The 16,136-nt window shown below is 39.5% G+C and overlaps 1 protein-coding gene across 8 annotated transcripts in view; it reads left to right on the plus strand.

Moving 5' to 3' along the window:
- The window catches only part of Nckap5 (NCK associated protein 5), a 1,008,915-nt gene that overhangs the window by 579,170 nt on the left and 413,609 nt on the right, over nucleotides 1-16,136 (plus strand). The gene's annotated exons all lie outside the window — the stretch shown is intronic.

Genomic DNA, 16,136 nt, shown 5'->3' on the forward strand with positions numbered 1-16,136 from the left:
TTAAAGATCAAGACTAAGAAAGGCTAACAAATATTTTCAATCATCAAAAGCTGTTGTGTGAGAAATGTGAAATGTAACTGACCTTTGATTCAGTTCATTACTCAAAAAGTTAGTAACATTTTACAAAACTGTTGTAAGCCAATTCCCCCAGGAATGTATGTCTGAATCTTAAGGGACATGTATTGGTAGAAAAATGTAGGAAATATGCCCATACTAATGTCTCACAGAATAAATAGCAGCATAGATAATGTGCTCTGAATTTCAATCTCATATATTATGCTCTGGGCTGAATGGAGCAAATGGAGAAAATTTTGTTGTGCCTTACTTACCCCACATAGATTTAGTACAAAGTACATTATCATCTTTCTGTGGCTTTTTTTTTTCATTTCACAAATAGGAAAGATTACTTTCTATTGGACAGGGGAATGCAGGTTCAAATCTTGTAAAGGTTGCTCCTTTATTTTTGTTCTACCTAAATAAACTCCTCAGCAGAAAATGCCTTCTCTCTCTCCTCTCCTCTCCTCCCTCTCTCTCTCTCTCCTCTCTCTCCCCCTCTCTCTCTCCTCTCCTCTCTCTCCTCTCCTCTCTCTCCTCTCTCCTCTCTCTCCTCTCTCCTCTCTCTCTCCTCTCTCCTCTCTCTCTCCTCTCTCCTCTCTCTCTCCTCTCTCCTCTCTCTCTCCTCTCTCCTCTCTCTCTCCTCTCTCCTCTCTCTCTCCTCTCTCCTCTCTCTCTCCTCTCTCCTCTCTCTCTCCTCTCTCCTCTCTCTCTCCCCCCTCTCTCCCCTCTCTCTCCTCTCTCTCTCTCTCTCTCCCTCTCCCTCTCCCTCTCCCACCCCCTCTCCCACCATACCATTTGTATTCCTTTCAGGTTGAGAAGACAGTGTCTTCTCTGAGGTCCTTTCTTCATCCTTTTTCCTTCCTAATCACTGATTCTTCTGTCTATAATCAAGGAATACATCTCTGAGGAGCCCTAGATTTGGAACTGAGTCTCAGCCAACTGTGTGTGAAAACGGGTACCTTTCCCTCTTACAAGACCAGGGAAGAGTTATGAAGATTACTGTAGAAACTGTAAGAACTACAGCAGATGCTGAATTTGAATTACTGGGAAAAGCAGTTGTGGACACAACATGGAAAGGCCAACACCCAGAAGTATCACCTACCCCTCTTCAGTAAATCTGTAGATTCACTGAATTGCATTGACTACACCTGGCTTTTACCTTTGTCCCCATTCTGTGGGACGTTATGAAGGTTCCTGTTAATATCTTCACACCTTGAGATTTTCACCAGTAGTCAAATGAATTAGACTTCATTGTTGTCTCATTTTCATAGGTGCTGTTTCTAAGTCACTTACTCAGTTGATAAATGACTGGGGATATGGGTTAGCCAGTGCATGCTAAAAACAGAATCAAAAGTGCAAAGCTTGGGGATAGAGATGAGCTGACAAGAAAGAGAATATTTGGGCCAGAGTATATGGTGTGAGTTTGCTCATAAAGTAAAAATTGAATCACTCCCTACACCACTTGACACACCAATGACAGTACCCATGCAGAACACTCCATGTTCAAGTATCAAACAACTCTTCTTGCTGGACAGTGAAAAATCTCTCCCTGAGGACAGAGTAGATGTGTATGATACCCAAATGGAGAATTTACTTTAGTGTTTGCACTGAAAAGAAGAGTTTGCATATAGTCATTTAGTTGACTAATATAATAACAGTTAATTTGGCAAAGATAACTTTCTGTAAGCCAGAAACATTCTGAAATCTTATTCTTTTGTACCTTAGTTGATAATGGAGATTTTAACCTTTTAATGTTTATAAATGAATAAAAATGGAGGTCTTGAAAAGAGCTTGAGTTTTGAGATGGAAAGTCAGATCTAGCTCTACAGCTTGTCAGTTACATGGCCCTTTTTTATCTCTACTGTTATTATGCCATGATGACACTGCTTTGGAAAGGTTAATCATCTGTGTCATGGAAAGATGGTTCCCCATCAATAGACTGTTCTGGTAACAAGCTCAAACTATATTAAATACATCTTAGAAATATGAAGTCCTTTGCAAAGACATCTAGTAATAATTGTCACAACAATCCCATCTTATCCCTGGGAACCTACATGCCACGATGTAACTCCTAGTGTGTACCTAAAACCTCAGATAGGACCAAGTCATAGCATAACTTTTCCTTGAGAAAGCATGTCTATTCACCATAGTTAGGGCATAAATGACAGACTAAAGAAAAGATTCTCCCCAAGTCTAGCTTAGTGAACCTTTGAGATTATCGGAGGATACTTACAGGAGCAATAGGGAATCAAAGGCAGGTATATCACTGAAAGGCTCACCTCAGCATGGATGATGACTCACAGGGCACATTCCTGGAGATCCCTGTTCAGTGTGTAGGCAACTCCACCGAAAAGCTTCTCACTGGTTTATATCTAGGAGAGGTTTTATATATATATATAGTGTATATATATGTATATGTATAATATGGAAGGACATGTGTGTCTAAAACCTTGATACACACATACACACACACACACACACACACACACATATAAAACTTTGGAGAGAAGCCAGAGTAGGAAATATGAGCATAGATATGTGTATATAAACCAGTGAGAGGTTTTATATGTATTTAAAAGTTTATATATGTATATATGTTAAATATATGTAAAACCTTGAGGATGGGGCCTTGTAAATTTTGTAACTTTACTAATCTTCCCGAGCCTGTCAGTTTCCTTAGCTTCCCGAATCTGTGAGCTTCCCTCCTCCTAGAGGAAATGTTTGAAATTTAAGGTAATGGCTACATAACCCAAGCCATGTGTGTGTGTATGTGTGGTGTGCATGCTGTTTTTATGTGTGTATGCATCTGTATGACAACAGTTAGTTTACAAATTAGATACAGTAGGAGATTAAAACAATAAGATATGATTAAAAATATTCTTTTTAGAACTTGGCAAATGGAGATGATAAGTGTCTGTGAGATGCTTAACCCTAAGTATCACATCTTCAATGCAACCTCTACATATAGGGTGAATGCATCTCTCATATTTCACCACAAAGCTTTCCTTATGCAGAAGATGGTGATTAACACAGAAACCCACAGTTGGCCAATGTGCAGTGAACAAGAAGCCGCAGAGTGCTTATCCCTGAATAGGACACCTATTTCAAACCTGCCTCTCAATGCTCAGGGATCATTGTGGAAGAGGGGGCAGAAAGATTCTAAGAGCCAGGAGGGATGGATGGCCACAGGAAAACAGAATCTTCCAGGCAGGTGGTCAGTTACTCGTATGAGCTCACAGCAATGGTGGCAGTATGCACAAATTCTGTGCAAGCTCAAACCAGACAAAATCCAAGCCCAGACATGGGGAAGTGGGTAAGAAATCCCAACCCAACCTAAGGAACTTTTGGCAGTTGATGGCTGCTGGGTAGGTGAAATACAGGAATGGAAATGTTGGTGTTTCCAGAGGATGAATTCACACTGAAGGGCATTTGGGGACACAAAGCAGAATATATAGGCATATATACATATATATGTATGTATATATGTATACACACACATATGTGTGTGTGTGTGTGTGTTTGAGGGCATTGGGGAGGTGAAAATAGGGGATAGGATCAAAATACCATCAAGCTATATTGTATGAAAATCGTGAAAATTCAATAAAAACAAGATTAAAAGAAATAAGATTCTGTTGAGGAGTAGGGCTAGAGACATTCCATGGTTAAAAGCATGCACTGTTCTTACAGAGGACCTGAGTTCAGTACATAGCACCTATGTTGGGTGACTCACAACCACTGGTAACTCCAGCTGCAGGGATCTGACACCCTTAACTGGCTTCAGGGACCACCTATACTCATGCACACATAGATACACATCTACATATAATTATAATAACTCATTTTAAAATATTTTGTTAATTTTCTTATTTTAAGTGTATGAGTGTTTTGCCTGCATGTATGTAAGTGCATCCATGTTGTCCACTGCCTGTGGAGGCCAGCAGTTGAAATGCTTGCCACTCAAGTAAAAGAACCAGAGTTCTGATCCACAGAGCCCGTGTAAATGCCTGGTTGGTGTGGTACTAATCTTGGGAGGTAGAAACTGAGGAACCCTATAGTAAGTTGGCTAGAAAATATAACCATATCAGTGGGCTCTGGGTTTGATTGAGAGACCTTGTCTCAAAGACTAAGGAGGAAGACCAGTGGAAGAAGATTCCTGACATCAACTTCAGGCCTCTGCATGTATACACAAGCACACATACCTCCACATATGTGAACACTTATATATACATGCACACCACACTTACATATACATGAGATGAAGAAAAAATCTGTAGTAAAAATGATGCAAATGTGATCTCTCCAACATACCATACTGTACTCACTCTGGTGGTGACCTGAGATGATGCAGTGTCTACACAGTCTGATGGATTGAGGTGAATCACAGGGCCATCCTGACCTAGCATTAGTCTGTGATATGAGGCTAAGTGCAATACAATCTGTGTAGTGCTGCAGAGAGTGGATGGAAAGGTAGAGACTTACTGACCTAGTGAATAGTGAGTGACTATGAGCAGCTTAGTATATCAGTAGAAATACACATGGGTGAGTCATGCCCTGCTAAGGATAAGCAGAAGGCTCTGAGATTCTATCAGGCCACTCAGAACAGCATGTGATCAAAAGCATAAGAATTATGTTTCTAGAATTTTTCACCTAATAATTTGGCAATGTGGTAGATTACACTAACCTGCCATTTCACTGAAGAACTTTCTGGACCAAATGCCTGTGGTTAGCCCTTTTGTTTCAGTATTGATAATATTAAGAAATACTCATATTGCTTGTTTTTGATTCACCAGGACTTTTTATTTATGTGTGTGTGTATGATGTGTATATGCCCACATGTCCATGTGTGAGAGTATTGCTCTGAATGTGGAGGTCAGACGACCACCTTGAGTGTTGGTCCCCACCTTCTATCTTGTTTGAGGCAAGGTCTCTCTGTTGTTCCCTGCTGTGGTATGCAAGGCTAGCTGGCTCCCATGATTCAGGGGACTCCTCTGTCCCCCTCTCCCATCTCACTGTAGAAACAATGGGATTATACACAGGTGCTGCAGGGTCAGGCTTTTACATGGGTTTGGAGATAAATCTCATGTCCTCATAATTGCATTGCAAGTACTTTACTTACTAAGCCTCATCCCCCTTCTCGCAGGCACTTTGAATCCTTTCCCAAGCCTTACAAAGTCTCTGCTTACATTTGGGTTACTTTGGGTTATTTTGACAAGACACAGAGAGGCCAGAAGCTATCTGCTAGGTCTCAGCAGCAGTGAAGTGTATGAGACATGTACCTCCTAACTCTATTCCAATGTGCATTCTTGGCTATGTTACAGGGAACGTATTATGTCTCCTAATAAATGTATACTTTGTGCAAAGGGCATAGATGTTCATGCAGTTGACTTACTGTGAGCCTCCTACTGAAGCCTGTGGTTGCAGATAGTGTGGAGATCACTTCATTTCATACTCCAAACACAATTGAACCTCTGTCAGTGTGGTTTCTAAGTCATCATCTATATAAGTACAGGTTTTAAAAATGTTTGCATTTTGAGGAGGATTTTTTTTTTCATTTTTATTCTTCAACCATACATTTGAGCCAAAGATTTTCTGGCTCGTCATGAATGTGGGGTTTCATTTGTATTTTCCCAGTCATTTTTAAAAAGCTATAACAAGCTTTGCCAATAGGACTGGCTCCCAGTGAGAGTGATTACTGGTTAATCAGAATGGTTAGAGTGAGAGAATAGATGTTGTAATGAGAATAATTGTGAATGTTGACTCCCTGGTCCCGCTTGAAAACAAGCTGGTTTTGCAGCTTAATGAGGTTTTCCTGGAGTGTTTACAAATTTTTAAATAATTAAAATTAAATTGAATTGAAGTCCTTTGTAATTATAGCTGCAATTACATCATGATCTAGGAAATTGGAGGGGGCGGGGCAGATGAGCCCTTTCCGGTTCAGAGTGAAAATAGTTATTTTCACAAAAGGTCACCAGATATTTTTCCAAAGATTTCTCTACTTTCAGTTAGCCAAAAGAGTTCATAATCCATTTTTTTTGTTTCTTACTTTGCTTTATATATTTTCCTCTCCAAACATACAGAAATTGGATTCACTTCAGATAGGAAAGTTTGTAAAGAATGTCACACATCTTGGTCAACTCAATCAAAATTAAGAGCTTAAGAGAGGACTGAAGAGGTGGCTCAGTGGCTAAGATATTCTTTCAAAACACCCAAGTCTGGTTCTGAGCACCTACATTGAGCAGGTCACAATGGTCTGTAACTCCAGCTCCAGGGAATCTGATAACCTCTTCTGGCCCCCTCAAGCACGTGCAAACAGGCTGCTCACGCACACTGGTCACACACACACACACACACACACACACACACACACAAATAAAAATATATTTTAAAAACTAAAGCTTATGAGAAAGCAGTGGTTTGGGCTTGAGCAGGTGCCAGGTTCTCTGCAGGTACGGAGAGGGAGCTGCTGAGACTCTGTAAAGAGGCTTTTGCAAAGCACTGCACACAGCACCATTTATACTTTGGTCCTGAGTGAAGGACTTTGAACTGAAAGAAACTAGGTCTTTTGTTCCCATGACAGGCATATGGAGTAGCCTGGATGACAAGGGCTGCATAGAATCTGCAGTCATCTTAGCAGCTAAAGTAGCTGGAGACAGATGTAATTGAATTCACTGAGGACATGTGTAGAATATCATCTTTTGCTTGGGTTTCTGTGACTGAATTCCTGAGCAAGGGCAAATCACCTCAGAACTTTTACTTGGCATGAATTAGATTGATAACCCAGGCTACCAATGTACTTGGCTAGTAGGGGGAGAGCCAGCAAGAGGAGACGCAGGCAAAAGTTGCTTGGATATCCCAACACCAACAAAATGAACAGGCTGATCTCCAAATACCTCATGCTTCTCTTCTGTGCGAGCTTTTATCTTTCCATGTCTGGAATTTTTTCTTCATCAAAAACTCTGTAAACATGCAATGCTTTGTTACTTAAAAAGCTTTGTTGAATGATTGTCTCCTCTGAGATTAAAACCAAGTCAATAGAAATTTATTTTATATTTTGACCTTGGCTACACACACACACACACACACACACACACACACACAAACACATATACTCTCAGAGTCAAATCATTGTATACAAAAAGTTATACTTAATGGACTGGAGTGATGACTCAGCAGTTAAGTATTTTCTTCTGTAAAGGACCTGAGTTCAGTTCCATCACCCACATTGAATGATACAGAATCACTTGTAACTCCAACTACAGGGGATCAGACTCCCTTTTCTGGCCTTCTTGGGCACCTGCACTCATGTACATATACAAACACATACTCCTTTATACATATAATTTAAAATAATAAAATAAATCTTGGGACTGGAGCGATGGCTCAACTGTTTAGAGCACTGGTTGCTATTACAGAGGATCCAGGTTCAGTTCCGAGCACCCACATGACAGTTAACAATAGTTTGTAACTATAGTTACAGGAGAACAGACACCCTTTTCTGGCCTCTGAGGGCATTGTACACATTTGGTACATTTACATACATGCAGGCAAAATACTCCTACACATAAAAATAAACCAAATAAATAGTTAAAAATTTACCATACTTCTAACATGATCCCTTGATAAAACTGTTACATATGTCCCAAACGGGGGAAAATCAGTGGTATGGGACCATTTTCATAGCAATATGATATTCTTTGACATGATTCTCATTCCCAAGATTTAAACTGTGAGAATTATGCCAAATAAGAAATTTATTAGGAAAAAATCTGGCAAAAGCCTCAGTTTTCTCCTTTATTTTTACTGAATGTGCATGAGGGCATTGTCAATTTCCATCTTTGTTGTGAGGCTGCGGGTATCCTGCTTGGACAAACCATTGTTTGCAGTTCCAATTGTTACAGAGTAAAGGACTTATGTGTGCTCACTGCTGAGTATCTTGATCAAATGTTTGATCAAGATGTCCTCTCCTAGAGTGTATATTTTATCTGATGTAATTTTATAGGAATCCATTCAACAGATGAAGCAAGACAGGCTTCTCTAAAATAGAACTGATAAAGTTCAACTCAGATAAGCCAGACAATTTCAGTTCACATGCTTCAAAATGATGGCCCCTTCAGTTCTATATATGCATACATTTTAAACTCTCTTGTAGACATACATAATTCGAAGTATCTATTGAATCTATGTAAGGAAGAGGAAAAGTTTCCAACATAAATGTTATCTTCTTAAATTTCATGCATTAAATGAGTATGTTTTATGAAACCCCTGCTATTAATACTGTTAGCAAAATTTTAACTAAAACAGTCACAGTCAGTTCTTTATTTTTCATCACAATGGATGATCTTTCTCATTATCCTGTCTGACTTTGTGATTTATTAGAGAGAAGAGCCATGTCTTCCTTCCAGTTAGGTCAAGTCAGTCAAAGAAACACCTTGCACTTTAACAGAATTTGCCCTTTCTTCTCCCACATTTGGCTCTAAGACAACTCAGAGAGTGACACACATCATCTCCCTTTCAAAATTTCAGTCACCACCTATGGAATGCACAGTCATAGTCCACTGAAAAATCTTGTGAGGTATGTAGAGCTCCTTTTTGAATATTTTACAAGATTGATGCTATTTCAAGAATGTTACTTTTCATGTGTGATGTATGTGTGTGGTCTGTAGTATATTCATGCCTATACACATATGTTTTGTGGTTACATGTGCATGCAGGACCAGATGAGTACATTGGGTGTTCTACTCTATCACTCAGTGCCTCATTTCCTTGAGACAGGGTCTCTCACTGAATCTGAAGGTCTCCATTTTGACTAGAGTGGATAGGCAACAAATTTCCAGTATCGGCTCATCTCTGTCATCTAGTACTGGAGTTACAGGCACACATGACCACATTTGGCTTTTATGTGGTGCTAGGGATTCAAACTCAGTTCCTCATGCTTATGCAAACAGTGTTCTTATCCACTGAGTCATCTCCCCAGTCCCAGACTGTTTGATTTTCATAACCCAGTATTGTCACTGCTGTCTAGCTATTCTAAACCTCTTACCATTCCAAATTTGTATGCACAGCCTAGAAATTATCCAAGAGAAAATGCGTTCATTTTAATTAATTTCACATGGCCCAGAGAAATAGAAAACTTGCATGTAGCCAACAATGCTGCCGGTGTAGCTTGCTTCTGATACACAGCCCAGCTCAGCTCTTCACAGCCTCTCATTTCAGATATATCTAAATCAATTCCCTTTTGGAGGGAGCTCACTCTTATCACTGGCTGGTTACACCTGAATTCCTGAAATGAGTTGCCCTCCCGTGTTAGCCTTCATATTATTTTTTTTCCAAAGTTGGAAATATGCTGTGTATATTTTTATTCTGTCCTTTAAAAAATGATGTCTTTCTGGAGCCAATTTAGTTAGTGTAAATAGATTTTTTAAAATATGCCCAAGTGCCCATATAATATATTACATGATTATCTTGAAATTAAAATGTATATACCCATTGGTCCATTTAATTTAATCTGGTAAACTTTGATTTTTTTATTTAGTCAACCTTGTTCATGGTAATGTTCTGAGGACACACATAAGGAAGGATAATGCTATATTGTCAGGTCAGCAAATGCAGTACAGTAGGGATGATGGCATTTACAAACCACAGGGGCATAGGCACATGTGTCCACATTCACACATGGACATACATACATACATACAAACATTATACACACACAAAATTTTTTGAGTTTTTGTTGTTTTGAGACAGGGCCTCCCTGTAGCCCCAGCTGGCCTAGAACTGCCTACATGGATGAGGTTGGCCTTGATCACACAGAGATCTGCCTCCCTCTGCCTCCCAAGTGCTTGGATTAAAAGAGCATGCCACTACATCTAGCCACGGGGAGTTTTTAAATAATATTTCATTAGCTCTTTGAGAATTTCATACAATGTATTTTGATCATATTCAGACCGCTTTCCTCATTTCTCAAATCTACCCTACCTCTTTACTCCCCTGCTTCATGTCCTCTATTACTTTTTAAGGTGTATCACATCAAATTTCAGTGCCCCAAAAGCTCTTGGGTGTAGGTTCATCCCTTGGAGCCTGGTCAACTTACCACGCATTACCTCCTTAAAGAAAACTTAATCTCCCCCTCCAAGAAGCTATAAATTGTCATCAGTTCCTCAGCTAGGGCAGGGATTCTTCCCTCCTCCCTCATCCACACTGGATTTTGTCTGCTTTGGGCTTGTTCAGGTCTTGTACATGCTGTTACAATTTGCTGTGCAAATGCTGTTGTGTCCTGAAAACACAGTTTTCTTATATTTATCCACTAACTCTGGCTTTTACAATCTTTCTGCTCCCTTTTCTGAAATGATTCCTGAACCTTGTGAAGAGAGGCGGTCACACAAAGATTTCACAACAATGTCAGCACCCACAATACTCCCTCCGTTGGTGAGCTGCTGAGGTTTTGGTATTAGATTATTGAATGTATTTGTGAGAAGCATTAATTTCACCTGTATTTTCTGTCTAGAAGGTAAAGTGATATAAAACTTGTAGCTGAGATGCATAAAGACCCACTAACAGGCCACCCCTTGCCTTGTGCTTCCCCAGCCCTCTTGAGAAGGATGTTGGTTGATGCTTACCCCTCCTCCTGCAAAGCAAGTGCTGATCTATATTGTTTCCAGGGACTATATTCAATTTTTGTTTACAGAAATGCAGTGTTAGTTTCTTAATGCCTTCAGCAATCTCTTTTTCCAGTACTAATATCCACCTGCAGTGATTTTAATGTACCCTCTTGGAAAACACGTGATCAGAGATACGATTTGATGCCCCTAAATCTCTGTTTCCTGTATAGCCGAAGACTTGATTAAGTTATGGTCTTAAGAGGAGAAGCATATCCTGAATGATTCAGTTAGTGCAACCACAGATTCCTCATAAGAAAGATACTCAGAAGGGAAGGCAACCTGAAAACTGAGCAGAGTGAGATAGCCGCACAGTCCAGAAATGCAAACAGCTGCCATGTGGGCATGTGCACCTGAGTGCAGCTGCCTGTGAAGGCCAGAAGAGGGCATCTGATCCCCTGGATCTGGATTTACAGGGATTGTGAGCTGCTCAAAGAGGGTGCTGAGAACTGTGCTACAGTCCTCTGCAAGAGCAGCAAGTGCTCCTAACTGCTGAGCCATCTCTTTAGCCCCTTGGGTTCTGTTTTTAAAAATATTTGCTTGTTTACTTATTTTTGTTGACCAAATATAACTTCAGATGGCACTCTTAATTCTCTTTCTTTCTCAACCAGGGACTAAAGATTTTGGCATATATTGAATCCCTACTCCCCACTGTAATGGTATTTGAAAATAGAGATGGGCAGGTTCAGATGATGTGGTAAGGGTGATGAGGACAAGCAGGCAGAATTGTTACGACAGGGTTAGTATCTTTGTGGCACATAAAAGACTATGTTCCTTTTATGTTCTGTGCCAACCAGGAAGCAAGGATTGATCTCTAACTGACCAAGTGAAAGGAAAAAATTCTGTTGTTTAATCTATGTAGACTCTGGCAGTTTGGTGCAACAAAGACCACCATTCCATATATGAATACAGAGAATGCATGTGTATATATATATAATATATATAATGTATTTCTGGGTCAATGTGTGGTATAGCAGGGGATGTGGCTAACAGAATCTGCAAGCACCTATTTTCATTGAGAGGTTGGTCTATGACTAAGCATTTGCTAGATTTGATGGGCCAATCTCATGAGGCCCTGGAAGATATTCTTTCCTAAGAACAGTTAGCTATAGAACCAGAAAAATCATTGTTGACATTTCTTTTTGTCAAATGTTTGTCCAAAGTTGATTAGAGTCTCTTTTCATTGAGAGTCAGAGTGGGTGGTCACTCAGCACTTCTAGAACTACCTACATTAACTGGCCATGTCAAGAATATGTGTAGCCATCTTTCACCATACCCACAGCGACCGCCATCCTTGGAGCTGAAGAATGAACTTGAGTCTCTTGTGGTGCCAGTGGAAATATCCCTAACTGATCAAACAAGAATTCCCCAGTTCTTCATCATCCCAGGCTATAGTTGCCCAGAAGTTTTGAAAGTCAATTTGCAAAAAAATCTTTGTCTGGGTCAGCTCTCTGCTAAGATTTTAGTGGATGGAGTATTGATGCCGTAATTAACACACTGTCTGACTACCTTCTGAAACTCATTTTCACCACAGATTCAATAGCATCTTGGCAGTCCCATACCTTACAGATACTCAAGTCACACAGAAATAAGCTAATGCATTGCTCACTAGCCCCCCCACCTATCCTTTATGCTGTAGAATATGTATTCTTGAATGGTATAATATTCTATTTCTATTCATGAAAACATACAACATAGAATCCATTGTTTTATTTTTTAAAATAGTTGGTGACTGGAAAAATGTTTTAAAAAATCGTTAACTGAAACTGTTATACTAAGTGAAGTAACACAGACTCAAAAAAACAAAGGATGTATATTCTTCCTCATATGTGGATTCTAGCACCAAATCCTTATATGTGAGTATGTATCTGGATATAACTACAGGAACCAGGATAATGAAAAGGAACCAGGGAGGTAAAGGAAAAGAAAGAACCTGAGAGAGAATAGTAGGAGACAGGTGTTACTAAGGGAGAAATGGATAAAATGCAGTATTTAAATGGGAGGGGAGAGAGGGGGTTATACAAGGAACTTTGGGGAAAGAAGGAGCTTAAGAGAGGTGGAACCATAAGAGAGTGATATTATCAAGGAGAAATGGGGAACAGGGTGACACTTTAAATGGAGGAAGTCATGGTGCAAGGGTTAGACAGGGAGAAAGAGAGAAGACATAAATAATGCCCAGCTAGTATTAAAAAAAAAAAAAGAGGAAATCATATCAGTCCAACAACCTAACAGATTACACATATACTATCTCTAAATGAGTCCATGTGTATAGCTAAAGGCCATATAACAAGAAACAATGCCAGACAGGAGAAACCTTTCTTTTGGGTCATTGACCAGGGTGGTCCAAGAGACTCCCAAAATTACACAGGCTATTGCCACGGCCCTTGCTTGCCTCCCAGATTTTGAAGGTAAGACCCTACTGATGAAGACAGAATGTGCTTAGGACATAGAATTTGGAGCAATGGAGCTAGAGCTGACCTGGAAGCCACATCCTCTGAAGGCTAGCTCATAGCTTTGGAAAGCACTATGTAAGGTGCTAAAGGAGAACATCAATCGATGGTCCAACACCAGTCTCAAGACTAAATAACCACATCAATGACCTGCAGAGCATATGACATTGGTGCAGTAGTGGCACTTTTATCTTGGGGGCAATCAACAGCTACTTAATTGGACTAAAAGCCCACTCAATGGGAGGAAATTCATGTGTGGTACTATAAACATAGCCAAATACACATAACTGGACAGGTCATAGAACTTAGAGAAAACCCCCAAACTGCCACATACCCTAGACTAATGTAATTTATTACTATGTGAAAAATAGGTATCCTTATATTTACAGGCAAATATTCCAGTCACCACTCATCAAAGCTTTTTTTTTGCACCAAATGGAGACTTACAGATTACCACGACTGGTCACACACATTGTGAACTGCCCAAGTCAAAGTTACACATCTACAATGCAACCTCTACACCTAAGGCTCATGGAACATAGAACAAGGGGTGAAGAGGACAATAATGAATATCTCAGTTCTCATTAATGAAGTTCCCTCATGAAACAGAGGGCCAGGAACACAAAAGGTCACAAATGGCCAAAGTGTAGAGACAAAGAGTCTGCAGAATGCTGGTCCTTAGACAGGACTCCTATATTAAACTCTGCCCACCCAGGGGCCTCAGGGTCCATTGCGGAAGAGGGGCCAGAAAGATTGTAAGAGCCAGGGAGGAGGTGCATGACCATATGGAAATAGAGTCCTACAAGCTCCTAGGACCCTTCTCATATGAACTTACAGCAATGATGTCAGCATGCACACTACCCAGGCAAACTCAAACAGACAAAAACCCAGCATAGAACTGGGGAAATGGACAGAAGACCCTAATCTTAGCTGAAGAAATATTGGCAACTGATTATGCTGGGTGAAGAAGAGCTGCTCTTCCTACAGTGAGAGACTCTAGATAGACTGACTAGACCTATCTTGCACTGAGTGACGTCTGGGGACACTGACTTGACACAATAGGCCTTAAGATAAATGACAGAAAGTATGAATTCCAGTAGGGGGGTACTATGGGAGGGTGCCAGTAGGGAAGGTGATATAAAGATGATTAAGTTTGATTAAGATGTCCTGTATGAAATATACAAATTTTAATAAAAAATAGTTGACTCAGCAGTTAAGAGTGCTTAATGCTCTTGCAGAGGACCCAGTTTCACTATCAAGCACCCACATCAGGCAGCTCATTACCACCTGTAACTTCAATTCTAGGGCATCTGACACTCTTCTGGCCTCTGCAGGTTATTCCACTCAGGTGCATATACACACACAGACAAACATTGGTATACATAATTTAAACAAATCTTAAAAAATAATTTCCAAGGTCCTAGCTGTTTGACCAATAGTTTTACATTATAAATACCAGCTAACATTCATTCCATTTAGAAAGAATAGACACCGAGAGCCACTTTTTCCAATGTGAGAGAAAGTTTTGGATAGTGGCCTACTTTAAAACCTTTTCCCTCATCGTACTTCAACCACAAAAGCCGGTGGGAGGAATAAGTTGGAGAAAATTGAGTGATAATAAGGACAGTGACGGGAAGGGAGGAAACTCATTTTCTTTGTCCCCGTCTGGAATGGTAATTTGACTAATTCACAAGATATTATCATTCTTTGCAAAACACCTAAAAGCATAGTCAGAAATATTAGACAAGTCTGAGACTTGGTTATCTTTTCAGAGCCATCACTGTGTTTCTGGGGTGCATAGTCTAGTGCATTATCACTCTAGGAAGATGGCTCTGGATTTCCCTGCTGCGTGTGTGTGGGGTGTAGCACACATTCTAAATAGCTACACCAGGCAACAATAATGAGCCTTCAAATCCAAGGAAACCTGTCATAAGGTGTTCTCTCATAAATTATCAAAACTGCTTTTCATGTAAAGTTGGCGCATAAGAGGAGAAGAATGAGAAAGCAGGTTTCTTTATTAGTGGAATCAAGAAATCCTCTCCTGTTTGCTTCTGTATTTCCAAATAGCATGTAATGATAGAACGATTATATAGTAAACAGCGTTAATTACTTTCTTCCACAGCTGTTGTTTTCAATATGTGGAAATTATAATTGTTTAAAATAAGTATATAGCTTTCTTCTGCATTTAGTGCACTAAATACAAGTAAATGAGGACTTTTGGCATCTTTAAAAAGTGTCTCGTTTATGCTTAGTGAAAGATAATTTAACTCTAAATTTTGGAATTAAATAAAATTCCATAGTTTCCATTCCCTTATGCAGGTCTAGTACTATTGCATAATGAGACTACATTTGATTATTACTGTTCGAGCCATGAGTAAAAACTTTCTTTCCAAATCTGCTCTGATAGTTCATGAAGGTTTAATGGCTTCATCCTTCTCCAAGTCTATGCTGCTTAAAATATATGTGTTTAGTGTGTGGTTGGGTTTTTATGGCTTATTTCAAATATTTACATTGTATAAATGAAAATTTATTTCCATTTTTGTGTAACTAGCAAGATAGATCATTGGGGAAAAGGACATGCTGAGACGCCTGACCATCTGAGTTCAGTCCCTGAGACCCACATAAAGGTGGAAGCGAGAACCAGCTCTACAAGGTTGTACTCTGACCCCCGTGGGTTCACTCTGACACACATGTGCCCCCTCATAACAATAATAATATTAATAATAACAAATGAAAATAAGATTTTAAAATATTCCCTTCTGTGAAATAATTTTAAGTGTCTGTGGAACTTACTATGAAGTCTTTCACAATACCTACAAAATTAATTAAAAATTACAAATATTACAAAATTAATCCTAAGTATATGTTGGAGAATTAATCCTGAAGTATACATTATTTACATGTATACATGTACACACACACACACACACATATATATATATATAATTAGATACAGTCATATATGGAGCTATAT

The sequence above is a fragment of the Nannospalax galili genome, unplaced genomic scaffold (assembly GCF_000622305.1).
Source record: "Nannospalax galili isolate Female #2095 unplaced genomic scaffold, S.galili_v1.0 scaffold995, whole genome shotgun sequence".
Lineage (NCBI taxonomy): Eukaryota > Metazoa > Chordata > Mammalia > Rodentia > Spalacidae > Nannospalax > Nannospalax galili.